This window comes from Drosophila persimilis, unplaced genomic scaffold (genome assembly GCF_003286085.1).
Source record: "Drosophila persimilis strain 14011-0111.01,24,50 unplaced genomic scaffold, DperRS2 tig00001487-arrow-arrow-pilon, whole genome shotgun sequence".
In the NCBI taxonomy this organism is placed as follows: Eukaryota; Metazoa; Arthropoda; class Insecta; order Diptera; family Drosophilidae; genus Drosophila; species Drosophila persimilis.
This window is the reverse complement of record NW_020825503.1, coordinates 58,002-71,562: the sequence shown is the minus strand read 5'-3', so window position 1 is coordinate 71,562 and position 13,561 is coordinate 58,002. Positions and strand designations below refer to the sequence as shown.

The window sequence follows — 13,561 nt, the reverse complement described above, 5'->3', positions numbered from 1 at the left end:
GAGCTTTGCTTTGGATCATCTGGAGCTTGGCCATTTGCATGCTTGAAGTCAGTGGCCCCCAGACTGGCAAGGCATACTGCCATATTGGGGCAATCAGCTGCTTATAGAGGAGGACCTTTGGAGGTAGTGGGAGTTTACTGTTTCTGCCGATGATCCAGTCGAGCTTTTTGATCCGGGCCCTTGTTTTAGTGACAATAGCCGCTACATGCTTATTGAAATTGAGTTTCGTATCCATATGTATTCCCAGGTATGGCATGACGGATTTTTTGGCCAGGAGTTGCCCGGCTAACCTTGGAACTGGAGTGTGTTGCTGCTCAGGTGAGAGAGTGTGTAGAACATGAGTAGTTTTTGCAAGACTGATGGTTATTCCCCATTTCTTAGACCATGATAATGCATCAGCCAGGAGCCGCTACACATTTTCGTTGGCTTGTTTTGGACTTAGGGCAGATACGAGGTATACTGCGTCATCAGCGTACGTTGCTATCATTTGTGTTGAGTTTGCGTGTCTTGGTGGCTGCGGCATGTCGGCAGTGTAAATATTATAGAGCACTGGGCCAAGTACGCTTCCTTGCGGCACTCCAGCGGTTATGTGCTTTAGGCTTGAGGTGATGTTACAGCAGACGACATGGAAGCTTCTGTCCGAGAGATAGCTGGTGAGTAGAATGTATAAATTGTCAGGTATTATCGTTTTAACTTTGCAGAGAAGATCCTGATGCCAGACTCTATCAAAAGCTTCCTGGATATCCATGTACACAGCACTGCAATGCCGCTGCGCTTCGTAGGATCTGAGGATAAATTGCGTGACTCGTCCGATTTGCTGTTCCGCTGAGTGCTAACTTCTGAAGCCAAATTGATGGTTTGGAATAGCCATGGCAAAGCTTTCTTCTTCAAAGAGTCGCTTGAGGATGAGGCGTTCAAGGATTTTGGAGAAGCCTGTAAGCTGGGTGATGGGTCTGTAGGACTCAAGCCTATCACTCGGCTTTCCTGGTTTCCTTAACATAGAGATTTTTGCGCATTTCCAGGACTTTCGGAAGTGGCCGAACTGCAGAGCCGAGTTGCATATCAACAGCAGATACTCGATGGCGGATGTTGGCAGAGATGACGCGATTGTCGATACTGTCGAGACCGGGTGCCTTTTTCGTCTTGAGCTTCTTAATTTCCGATTTGAGTTCCTGGATGGTCACAGGTCTGATTATTTGAGCAGCTTCATCTGGACCGTTTTCTTGTAATACTGCGTTAATTTCTTCTCTGTCTTCTAGGGCTGCCGTGATCTTTGGCGTGAAACGTGCTTCCAGGTGCTGCGCAAAGGCCTCAGCTTTTTCCTCCGTAGTTTTGCACCGTAGCTTGCTGCCCTTCCGCCACGTGCCTTCTGACTGGCAGATTTGGAATGGGCTGTCTCTTGATTGTGTTGGTGAGCCGCCATAGTTTCTGCATGCTGTACCTATCAGTTTGGTCGTTTGTAGCTTAATCCGTTACTTATTCTGTTAGTCAGCTGATTGATAGTGCGTGCAATGAGGGGGTTGGAGCACCTATCTTTTTGGTTGATTTTGCAGAGAATTCTTTTGATCTTGATCGCTTTCAGCGTTTGCGAGTCAAGATGAAAGTTTTGCGGTCCGTACACTGTGTGCTGGTTACTTGAGGTTTGCGAAGCCAATTCAGCTGCAATGTAAATGTTCTTTTCAAGGATAGCCACTGCATCATCTATGTAGTCGCCGTTGTGAAGTTCAGTCTCCAGATGGATTCGCTGTTCTAGGTGAGCTTGAAATCTTCTGATATTTGCATTTTTTGGTAATAGTATCTTCTTTTTTCCATATTCAGGTCTCAGGAGGAGTTTAATGATTTGCATGTTGTGATCTGAACCTAAGTCATATGATGTTTCAATGTGAATTAAATTGTGTCTAATACCCTTATAAACCGCAAAGTCTATAGCAGACGGCATATGTCGTCGATTTGAAGGGAAATGGGTGGGGGATCCAGTGGCCAGTATGCTTTGGTCGTTTTCCTGGATGCATTTCAGAAGTGCAGCCCGTCTTCTACACGATCTTGCATTGCCCCACCACTGGCTTTTGGCGTTCCAATCCCCAGCTACGATAAATCTGCTACCCAGAGAGTCAAATACCTGTTTAAATTGTTTATCAATCCATTCTTGTGCAGGTGGACAATAGATCGCACCAATGTTTATTGTTTGATGGTTTTTTATTTTTGCAGCTATGGTGCACATCTGGATGGAGTTCTCTCTTGTTGGTGCGAGGGAAATGTGCGGGATGTTGTTTCTGTTGTGTTCGTCTTGCGAACTAAATTGGTAGTCTCTCTTCATGTCGAACCAATTTCCATCGCCACCTGCATTAGCAGGGGACAGGGAGGCTGACATGAAGAGAGAACCGTTTTATTGGTTTATACTCTTATAATTCGCATATTTTACAAATTGTTTCGCGCCAACTGCTTATCTACATTACATGTAGTTGCAGAAGTGACTGTAAATTGGCAGGGTAACATTTCTTACGGTATTGGCTTATTTGGTATTTATTTTTTTTTAGTAGCTATCGATAATTTGGCTAAATGCCAGGGTATCACTAAACTTATTGTTACTTTGTTTACATTGTTTTTGTTTTTAATGATTTCAGGTGGAGTATGCAGCCGTGAAGAACATCATTACGCCTATTGGTCTCGTCGTCGGCTGCGAAGTGGAATCCTTGCGAGTGTCGGCGCTAAACTGTGACTGCAGGACAGCATCAACAGTGCTGAAGCTGGCCGAGGTCCAGTGCATCGTCATTCTGGATGTGGCGGATTTTTTGGCCACGAGTTGCCCGGCTAACCTTGGAGCTGGAGTGTGTAGCTATATGTGGCATAAATTTCATTGCAGTTACCCAGTAATATTTCACACAAATACTAACCCGAAAATTACATATATTTGTTGTTTGTATGACCTTATTTGTGTAACAAAGAATGGCTCCCCCTGTTTGATTTAAATGTACTCAGAAATTTGACCGGTGTGGTTCTATGGTTGTGCTTACTGAATGTATGTAATGTATGGTGTAAGAATCGTAAATTGGCTCCAAGGCAGCGTTATTAAAGTAGAAACCAAATTAAATTTTGAATTGGAATACGACGGAGTAAACACTCCGGCCACCTGCCACCTGCCACCTGCCACCTTCCACCTGCCACCTGTATTATGTTCCCCTTAGAGGTGCACGCTATCAGTGGGGAACTGCTCCACGCCATCAACGAATATCATTGTTATGACCACCCGTGCCGTGGGCAGGCCGGCGCACCAGTGGGACACCGCGTAGCCGTCGAGCTGGTTCCCAACGTTGCGCATAATGGGACTGGTTGAGCGCAGTGCTGCCAAGTAGTACTGCAGCAACTCCAGCTCCCGAATCTGGACCCCGATTCGTATCTCGTGATCCACCTGGGTGTGCTTGAGCACTGCTATCTCCGTCGCCTGGTCCTGCACAATCTTCCGCAGCTCGATGATACAGTTGTGGTCGGGCAGCTCGTCCTTGGGCACCTTCATAAGGCAGTTCTTGCACTCCACTATGGCCTTGGGGTTGAACTGGCAGATAAGCACGTGGGCGCGGTAGTCGTCCAGCGACAGTATCAAAGGGCAGTCGTTCTCCGAGAAGGGGCACCGGATCTGGAGGCGCCCGAGCATGTTGCGCATGAGCCGCGAGGCCGGCGCTAGGTGGCTCGGCAACAGTTCGGACCGGTCCACGGGGCACTGTTTCTTTAGCAGCATCCACTTCTCGATGCAGACCCTGCAGAAGGCGTGCTCACAGTGGAGCGATTGCACAGGCGTCTCGAGCACATCGGTACAGATCGGACAAATCAACTCCTCATCGACATGGCCGATAATGTAGTTAATATCGAACCCCATGACTGATTGGATACTGCTCCTGCATGAGGGAAGAGCATTGGATTTATTTGGCAAGTGCGCGACCTTACCAAATGTCTGAGCTTACCTTACCACAGAAAATGTTTTAGATATGAATGATTCGACGAGGTTTTTCAAACTGTGATTTTTTGATACCCGAATAATGTGAACTGCTGATTTTTAAATAGAAACCAACTCTCCAATGGTTGCTTATCAAATAATTTGAAATGTTTACTCCGATCCGATCTCATCTGTAGTACAAACAGCATTCATTGCGTTTCCTTTCAATCGAGCCCCCCTTCAATTCCAATTCAAGGGCTACTGAAACCGACTAAACAACAAACAGTAAACAAAGAGCTATCGTATCCATCCGTTTCCACTCCTGTTGCCTTCCAGGCAGTGGGGGGATAGTTTCTTGAGGTACTTGCATATACATAGTGTGGTCGTAAACCCTTTGCATATTTATGCAAATTGGAAAACTTATGGTACAACAAGCTAGAACGATGCCGAGCCCACGTCCACTTGGGCAAAACAAATTTCTGAAACTTTATCAAGTGAAATTTTAACAAATTAACTGCAAATGCAGAGACATGGGCAAACAAATAAACTCTCCGTCTCCATCTCCGCCTCCGCCTCGGCCTCCATCTTCAGCTCAACAATGACCAAATTCTGAACAAACACTCATCAGACATACACAAGCATGATTGTGACAACATATTGCCATGTCAAAATATTTACACTATATCAACCTACTATCGTCTATCGTATATCGTCTATGCACTATATAAATAGGAGAGGGAGTGGTGTGGTGCGGCAGATTCGGTTTTAAATTTCATATGGTTTGGATCCGTTTGGATATTAAATTTCATGTTTTCCTTTGCATGGCATTTTCCTATTGTCTGCATTTTTGCACTTGTGTGACAACTAGCTCTAGCTGTAACTCTCTCATTCCTGTCAAACGTTGGCTTATGCAGAGTTCTTTGAATTTTAATTTTGTCTCTGTATGCATTGAAAGTGACCAGAGCTTCCAGCTTCTGGCTGCTTATCTCCAAATGCAGCTGTCAGGCGAAACTAGCTTTCTACTCGTAGTTTGGTCTTGCATCCTGGCAAAAGTTATTTTAGCTTCAATAAATATTTAAGGGCTCTGTAAACTTCATAAATATATTGCCCAAGGTGCCTTGAAGCTGTATCGAATAAATCAAATTTGTGATTTTTACATGGCCATCACGAGAAGAGTATGAGTAGATATTCCCTATCTGGCTACCAATTAATTTTCATCACTTTCATTTCAGCAGAAATACCTAAGATTATTTCGTGGTTAAGTCCATCTGTGACCACTAACCTCTGGCCATAAATTGCGTGACTCGTCCGATTTGCTGTTCCGCTGAGTGCTAACTTCTGAAGCCAAATTGATGGTTTGGAATAGCCATGGCAAAGCTTTCTTCTTCAAAGAGTCGCTTGAGGATGAGGCGTTCAAGGATTTTGGAGAAGCCTGTAAGCTGGGTGATGGGTCTGTAGGACTCAAGCCTATCACTCGGCTTTCCTGGTTTCCTTAACATAGAGATTTTTGCGCATTTCCAGGACTTTCGGAAGTGGCCGAACTGCAGAGCCGAGTTGCATATCAACAGCAGATACTCGATGGCGGATGTTGGCAGAGATGACGCGATTGTCGATACTGTCGAGACCGGGTGCCTTTTTCGTCTTGAGCTTCTTAATTTCCGATTTGAGTTCCTGGATGGTCACAGGTCTGATTATTTGAGCAGCTTCATCTGGACCGTTTTCTTGTAATACTGCGTTAATTTCTTCTCTGTCTTCTAGGGCTGCCGTGATCTTTGGCGTGAAACGTGCTTCCAGGTGCTGCGCAAAGGCCTCAGCTTTTTCCTCCGTAGTTTTGCACCGTAGCTTGCTGCCCTTCCGCCACGTGCCTTCTGACTGGCAGATTTGGAATGGGCTGTCTCTTGATTTTGTTGGTGAGCCGCCATAGTTTCTGCATGCTGTACCTATCAGTTTGGTCGTTTGTAGCTTGATCCGTTACTTATTCTGTTAGTCAGCTGATTGATAGTGCGTGCAATGAGGGGGTTGGAGCACCTATCTTTTTGGTTGATTTTGCAGAGAATTCTTTTGATCTTGATCGCTTTCAGCGTTTGCGAGTCAAGATGAAAGTTTTGCGGTCCGTACACTGTGTGCTGGTTACTTGAAGTTTGCGAAGCCAATTCACCTGCAATGTAAATGTTCTTTTCAAGGATAGCCACTGCATCATCTATGTCGTCGCCGTTGTGAAGTTCAGTCTCCAGATGGATTCGCTGTTCTAGGTGAGCTTGAAATCTTCTGATATTTGCATTTTTTGGTAATAGTATCTTCTTTTTTCCATATTCAGGTCTCAGGAGGAGTTTAATGATTTGCATGTTGTGATCTGAACCTAAGTCATATGATGTTTCAATGTGAATTAAATTGTGTCTAATACCCTTATAAACCGCAAAGTCTATAGCAGACGGCATATGTCGTCGATTTGAAGGGAAATGGGTGGGGGATCCAGTGGCCAGTATGCTTTGGTCGTTTTCCTGGATGCATTTCAGAAGTGCAGCCCGTCTTCTACACGATCTTGCATTGCCCCACCACTGGCTTTTGGCGTTCCAATCCCCAGCTACGATAAATCTGCTACCCAGAGAGTCAAATACCTGTTTAAATTGTTTATCAATCCATTCTTGTGCAGGTGGACAATAGATCGCACCAATGTTTATTGTTTGATGGTTTTTTATTTTTGCAGCTATGGTGCACATCTGGATGGAGTTCTCTCTTGTTGGTGCGAGGGAAATGTGCGGGATGTTGTTTCTGTTGTGTTCGTCTTGCGAACTAAATTGGTAGTCTCTCTTCATGTCGAACCAATTTCCATCGCCACCTGCATTAGCAGGGGACAGGGAGGCTGACATGAAGAGAGAACCGTTTTATTGGTTTATACTCTTATAATTCGCATATTTTACAAATTGTTTCGCGCCAACTGCTTATCTACATTACATGTAGTTGCAGAAGTGGCTGTAAATTGGCAGGGTAACATTTCTTACGGTATTGGCTTATTTGGTATTTATTTTTTTTTAGTAGCTATCGATAATTTGGCTAAATGCCAGGGTAACACTAAACTTATTGCTACTTTGTTTACATTGTTTTTGTTTTTAATGATTTCAGGTGGAGTATGCAGCCGTGAAGAACATCATTACGCCTATTTGTATTTTTTATTTGTATATATATTCCTAACGCAACAGTATTCCTACTTTATGTTAAAGCGCTAGTCACATGGAGTTCACATATGTATGTAGTTGTATGCTTTAAGCAGAATGATTGTCTTATTCTAACATTTTTGGTATGACTAATATTTTTATTATTATGACTAATATTTGTATTATTAATACTAATACTAATTCTAATTTTTTTTTTGTTTTTTTCCTATTTTATTTTTTTTTTATTTATTTATTTATTTTTTTTTTTTTATTATTATTTTTTATTATTATTATTATTATTATTTTTATTATTTATTTTTATTTACTTATTTATTTATTTTTATTTATTTATTTATTTATTTTTTTTTTTTTTTATGTGTTTATCAAGTGTTTTTCTAGTTTATCCCTAAATTTCGTTGCTCTACTAATATTTTTAATATTGAAAGGTAACTCATTCCATAACCGAATAGCATTTGTTAAAAATTGTTTTCCTGAATTGGCAAGTTTGTACCTTATGGTTACCAGATTCAACGTTCTATTTGATGAAGCAAAGGTTAATTTATCATATAAGTAGCTCGGCTGTCTGGTATAGATTATTCGATGTAGAAAAATAATTGTTCTGTACCCTATCCATGTCTTTAAATCCATTTTGAATATTTGTCTTGCTAAGATTGAGATATGATCGGTTCGTCTCTTATTATATATGTAGCGGGCAATGTTGTTAAATGTTACTTTTAGTTTTTTTTGAGATTCAGCGTCACAATTTCCAAATATTTCAATACCATAGAATAAGGTGGGTGTCAAATATGTCTTAGCTATCATTAGTTTGAGTATATCTGGCAGGTATTTTTGTGTTGGTGCGAGTTTTCTTAGTAGACTATATGTTCTACCAGTAGCTTTCACTACTTGGCTACTCCAAGAAAGCGTATTGTTAAATGTTAATCCTAAGTTTTCCACCTGATCTACGTAATTAATTTGTTTTCCTTCGATTTCAAGTTTTGGATAGGCCATCGTATTTAGTTGCTTCTTGTATATAATTACACATTTACATTTATCTGGATTAAGTGCCAGACCGTTACGCTTCGCCCAGCTACTCACATTGAGCAAATCACTGTTACACACACTTATACACTCATCAATTTTACTCAATGGACGACTAACATACATTTGGACGTCATCCGCATACATATAACTTTTACAATTTAACAGGACGTCTGGCAGGTCATTCACATATAATGAGAACAAAAGCGGCCCAAGAACTGAACCTTGAGGCACACCACGTGCAGTGCTCATCATTGAAGAAATTCTACTTCCACTTACCACTACCTGTCTTCTATCCGTTAAATACGATTTTAATAGCTTTATAGCTACCTTACTAAAATTGAAAAAGTTAACTAATTTACTTAATAAGATTTCGTGGTTAACCGTGTCAAATGCTTTACTGAAGTCAAGTAGTACTAATAGCGTCACATTTCCTTCATCTTGTGTTAATCTAATGTCTTCCGTTATATTTACTATTGCCGTAGTACAGCTTCTTTGTCTTCTGTAACCTGACTGTTTGTCACTTAGTAGTGCATTGTTATCTAGAAAAGTTCGAATTTGTTGTGACATTAATTGTTCAAGGACTTTTGACAAAAACGATAGAATTGATATAGGTCTATATTAATTTTTTCCTTTAGGGACCGGTGTTATTTTCGCAAGCTTCCATGTACTTGGAAATATTGATTTTGTTAAGACAGTATTGCAAATATAAGTCACATGTGGTAATATTTTTGGAAGTAAGATTTTGAGAAATTTTGGATGTATTTCATCCAGTCCGATTGCATTTGACTTAATTTTAAGCACAGATTCAAGGACATCACACTGACTGGCACACATGAAGCTAAAGTTATTATCACAGGAACTATTCGGTATATTGTCAAGATAATGATTATATGCTACTTCAGGTACCCCGTTTATCACAAATTTTCTATTTAATTCATCTATGTCTACATCAATTTTGGTGTTATTTGTCCTCTTCCCTATTCCCAAGTCTTTGAGCTCCCTCCATGTCCTTCTTGTTAATATTGCACATTGAAACCTTACAGAATAAAAAGATTTTTTAGCTGTCAGTTTTAATAGGTTGGTTTTTTTCCTTAAAGTTTTAAATTCTTGATACTGAACAGACGTTCTGTAGCGTTTCCATTTGTTATATGCTTTGTCCCTTAATGATATATTGTGTGCAATACATTGATTGAACCATGGATTTTTCTTTTGTGCAATCTTTAATTTACGCAGTGGTACGAATTTTTCATAAAGACATGTTATGTGAGCTCGTAGTTGTTCTACTTGAGAATTAACATCATCCATGCCAAATATTATATTCCAGTCATATGTATTGAATTCGTCATTAAGTTTGGTAATGTCAATGCTCTTAAAATTTCGGTACCATATGTCGTCGTCAATCTTTTTACAATTAAAATCATAAGTCAGGAAAAGTAGGTCGTGTCTGGAAAATGTTGGGACAGATAACTGATCATAAAGAACGATTTTTTCTTTATCATTGACAAAACAAAGGTCCAATAATGTACTTGCAGTGTTTGAGAAATGTGTTGGTCTACTATTATTGACTAGATGCAAGCCTAACGATGCCATCGCTGACTCCATATGTCGTTCCTTCAGTATATTGCTGTTTAGATCCCCGATTATAATTACGTCAGTATAGCTTACAGATAGGTCTGAAATTGCATCAATTACTTGTTGGTAGATTGTATTGCGGAGTGGTCTGTACAGACAGCCCAATAGTAATTTAAGAGAACTGTTAGAGGCCGATAATTCTATAAAAAGGTATTCTATTGCACTTTCTGGAGGGTGCTTGCATATTAATTTGGATTTGAGTTTCTTGTTTATGTATACAGCAACACCCCCACCATTTCCTTCCCGATCAGATCGGTATAGATCAAATCCGGTACACAAAATAACATTATCACATAGATGCGGCATGAACCACGTTTCCGAAACACAAACTACATCAACATTCGATTGTTCAAACATATATCGGAACTCATCAATCTTACCATACAGACTCTGAGCATTTATATGACAAATATTTATGCCATCTTTTTGTTTAGCCAGCGTACGAATCAATATCCTACTATTCGTTGGAAGTCTATTCATATTATGGACCATTTAAAAGTTACTAAATAGCATATTAGCAGCACACGCAATATACACAAATCAATTATAACTATATAAAAACATAAAACCTTAAACTTCAACATTATATTACTATGGCTAAGGGAAGTTTTACTAACGAAAAAGGTTATTCTGGTCTGTCTCAACTGGCCTGTTAACTGCACCTGGATCAACTGCTGCAAGCTCATCCTCGGAAGTATCCCGCAATGTTTGCAGGTCATGCATGTTATCCACTCTAAAAATCTCTCCAGCTGGATGCTTCTTAACATGCACGATCGCCCGACGAGTGAAAACAGCCGATAGTGCTTTTCCTTTTTTCATTTTCATAGCCTCTTTGAAAACAGCCAGATTCTCTTTAGACAGCTGCTCATTAATATAAAACGCAGCCTGTGAGTCGAATTCCATTAGGTCCAGTGATAGCAGTTTTTTCGATTCCCTGCGATAGTTGCCAACAGCTTGCAACAACGCCGCCTTCTCTCTCACACTCTCTAGTCGCAGGATTATCACTGGATCAACAGCTGTTCCGTGTGTTCTCTGTCGGATCCTAAAGATGTCTTTCACCCTTGGGAGGGGTGTTAGGTTAAGGGCAAAGCACATCTTGTTGAATCGGACCTTCAACATTTCACCTTCTTCAAAGGGTATTCCATGAATACGGAGATCACACGCAATGTCCGCTTTGGCGCGCTCAACACATTGTGTGCTTAGATCTCTAACTTGCGCACGTATTTCTTGCATACCATGTACCTCATTTTTGAGTTTGATAATTTGCTGCTCCATTTCGTGGATTACCTCACGCGCCTTTTCCAATTGCAGGACACGTTCAGTGAGTTTCTTCACATCTACTGCCATACCAAGAATTTGATTGGTCATAGCTGTGAACTTTTCCTCTATGGCCTGCAATACACCCTCAGACTTTAACGTATTTGCCGTGATTAGTTCAGCCTGCTTAGCAAACATTCTGTCCAGGGCTTTCTGAATATTTTCTGGTATTTCCTCAGAACTCTTCGAGCCCTTGAGATCAGTTCCAGATTTTTCTCGCAGACGTTTTGAAACTGGAGCCATGTTCAAAACGTTTTTCCGTTACGGTGCTGCTTGAAATACTGCTTTAAACTGCTTGAAATACTGCTTTGCCGACTCTTTACAATGCGTTGCCAATAACTTTGCTGTCTGCACTGCTTGCAACCTTTTATTGGGTATGGCTACGTTATTCTCTCAGTGACTCCGAAAGATCAAATGCTGGTTTACAGAGAGTGGTTCAGAACAATAACAAATATTCTTCTTCCACAGCACAACCAATAACAAATATTTTTCCACTGTATTTTATTAAAATTGGCTTTGTAGCGTTATCTTCAATTATTTCCACCGTCAATTGTTGTCTTTCAATGCGTACACAGTTTATGATGTGAACAAAACACTCTATTTAATAAATAATAGTGTATCACTTGAGTTTTTCACGATTTTGTTCCTCTGTATGTTGTACACGACTTGCTTGCTTGCTTGCTCTTTTTATATTTCATTACGCCTATTAGTCTCGTCGTCGGCTGCGAAGTGGAATCCTTGCGAGTGTCGGCGCTAAACTGTGACTGCAGGACAGCATCAACAGGGCTGAAGCTGGCCGAGGTCCAGTGCATCGTCATTCTGGATGTGACGGATTTTTTGGCCACGAGTTGCCCGGCTAACCTTGGAGCTGGAGTGTGTAGCTATATGTGGCATAAATTTCATTGCATTTACCCAGTAATATTTCACACAAATACTAACCCGAAAATTACATATATTTTTTGTTTGTATGACCTTATTTGTATAACAAAGAATGGCTCCCCCTGTTTGATTTAAATGTACTCAGAAATTTGACCGGTGTGGTTCTATGGTTGTGCTTACTGAATGTATGTAATGTATGGTGTAAGAATCGTAAATTGGCTCCAAAGCAACGTTATTAAAGTAGAAACAAAATTAAATTTTGAATTGGAATACGATGGAGTAAACACTCCGGCCACCTGCCACCTGCCACCTTCCACTTGCCACCTGTATTATGTTCCCCTTAGAGGTGCACGCTATCAGTGGGCAACTGCTCCACGCCATCAACGAATATCATTGTTATGCCCAAAAATGGTCGCAAGTTTTCGGGAACATGGTAGTTGTCGACTCCAAAGATACACAGACACTGCCGGCCCGATGAGAGGGGCCTAATCAGTCTAGAGACCAATTGCGTCATTTGAGTTTGGTTGGCGCGACGGCGCTGCAGGGTGGCCATGGCGGCGGGCCAGCGCTCCTCGTGGCAATGCTCCACCATCGTGTTGAGCAAGTGCATTGGACAGCCGCTGGCTCGCAGGCTGTTTCTGACCAAAAAGTGCATCTCGTTGTCCGGCGTGGAGACCACACTACTCCAGTTGTTCACCCGTGCCGTGGGCAGGCCGGCGCACCAGTGGGACACCGCGTAGCCGTCGAGCTGGTTCCCAACGTTGCGCATAATGGGACTGGTTGAGCGCAGTGCTGCCAAGTAGTACTGCAGCAACTCCAGCTCCCGAATCTGGACCCCGATTCGTATCTCGTGATCCACCTGGGTGTGCTTGAGCACTGCTATCTCCGTCGCCTGGTCCTGCACAATCTTCCGCAGCTCGATGATACAGTTGTGGTCGGGCAGCTCGTCCTTGGGCACCTTCATAAGGCAGTTCTTGCACTCCACTATGGCCTTGGGGTTGAACTGGCAGATAAGCACGTGGGCGCGGTAGTCGTCCAGCGACAGTATCAAAGGGCAGTCGTTCTCCGAGAAGGGGCACCGGATCTGGAGGCGCCCGAGCATGTTGCGCATGAGCCGCGAGGCCGGCGCTAGGTGGCTCGGCAACAGTTCGGACCGGTCCACGGGGCACTGTTTCTTTAGCAGCATCCACTTCTCGATGCAGACCCTGCAGAAGGCGTGCTCACAGTGGAGCGATTGCACAGGCGTCTCGAGCACATCGGTACAGATCGGACAAATCAACTCCTCATCGACATGGCCGATAATGTAGTTAATATCGAACCCCATGACTGATTGGATACTGCTCCTGCATGAGGGAAGAGCATTGGATTTATTTGGCAAGTGCGCGACCTTACCAAATGTCTGAGCTTACCTTACCACAGAAAATGTTTTAGATATGAATGATTCGACGAGGTTTTTCAAACTGTGATTTTTTTGATACCCGAATAATGTGAACTGCTGATTTTTAAATAGAAACCAACTCTCCAATGGTTGCTTATCAAATGATTTGAAATGTTTACTCCGATCCGATCTCATCTGTAGTACAAACAGCATTCATTGCGTTTC

General features: G+C 42.0%; 2 pseudogenes; both read right to left on the bottom strand.

The window, feature by feature from the left end:
• Positions 1–2,817: 2,817 nt before the first annotated feature.
• On the bottom strand, positions 2,818–3,979 carry LOC113566992 (annotated as a pseudogene).
• An 8,035-nt stretch (positions 3,980–12,014) lies between these two features.
• LOC6593317 lies at positions 12,015–13,388 on the bottom strand (annotated as a pseudogene).
• Positions 13,389–13,561: the final 173 nt, after the last annotated feature.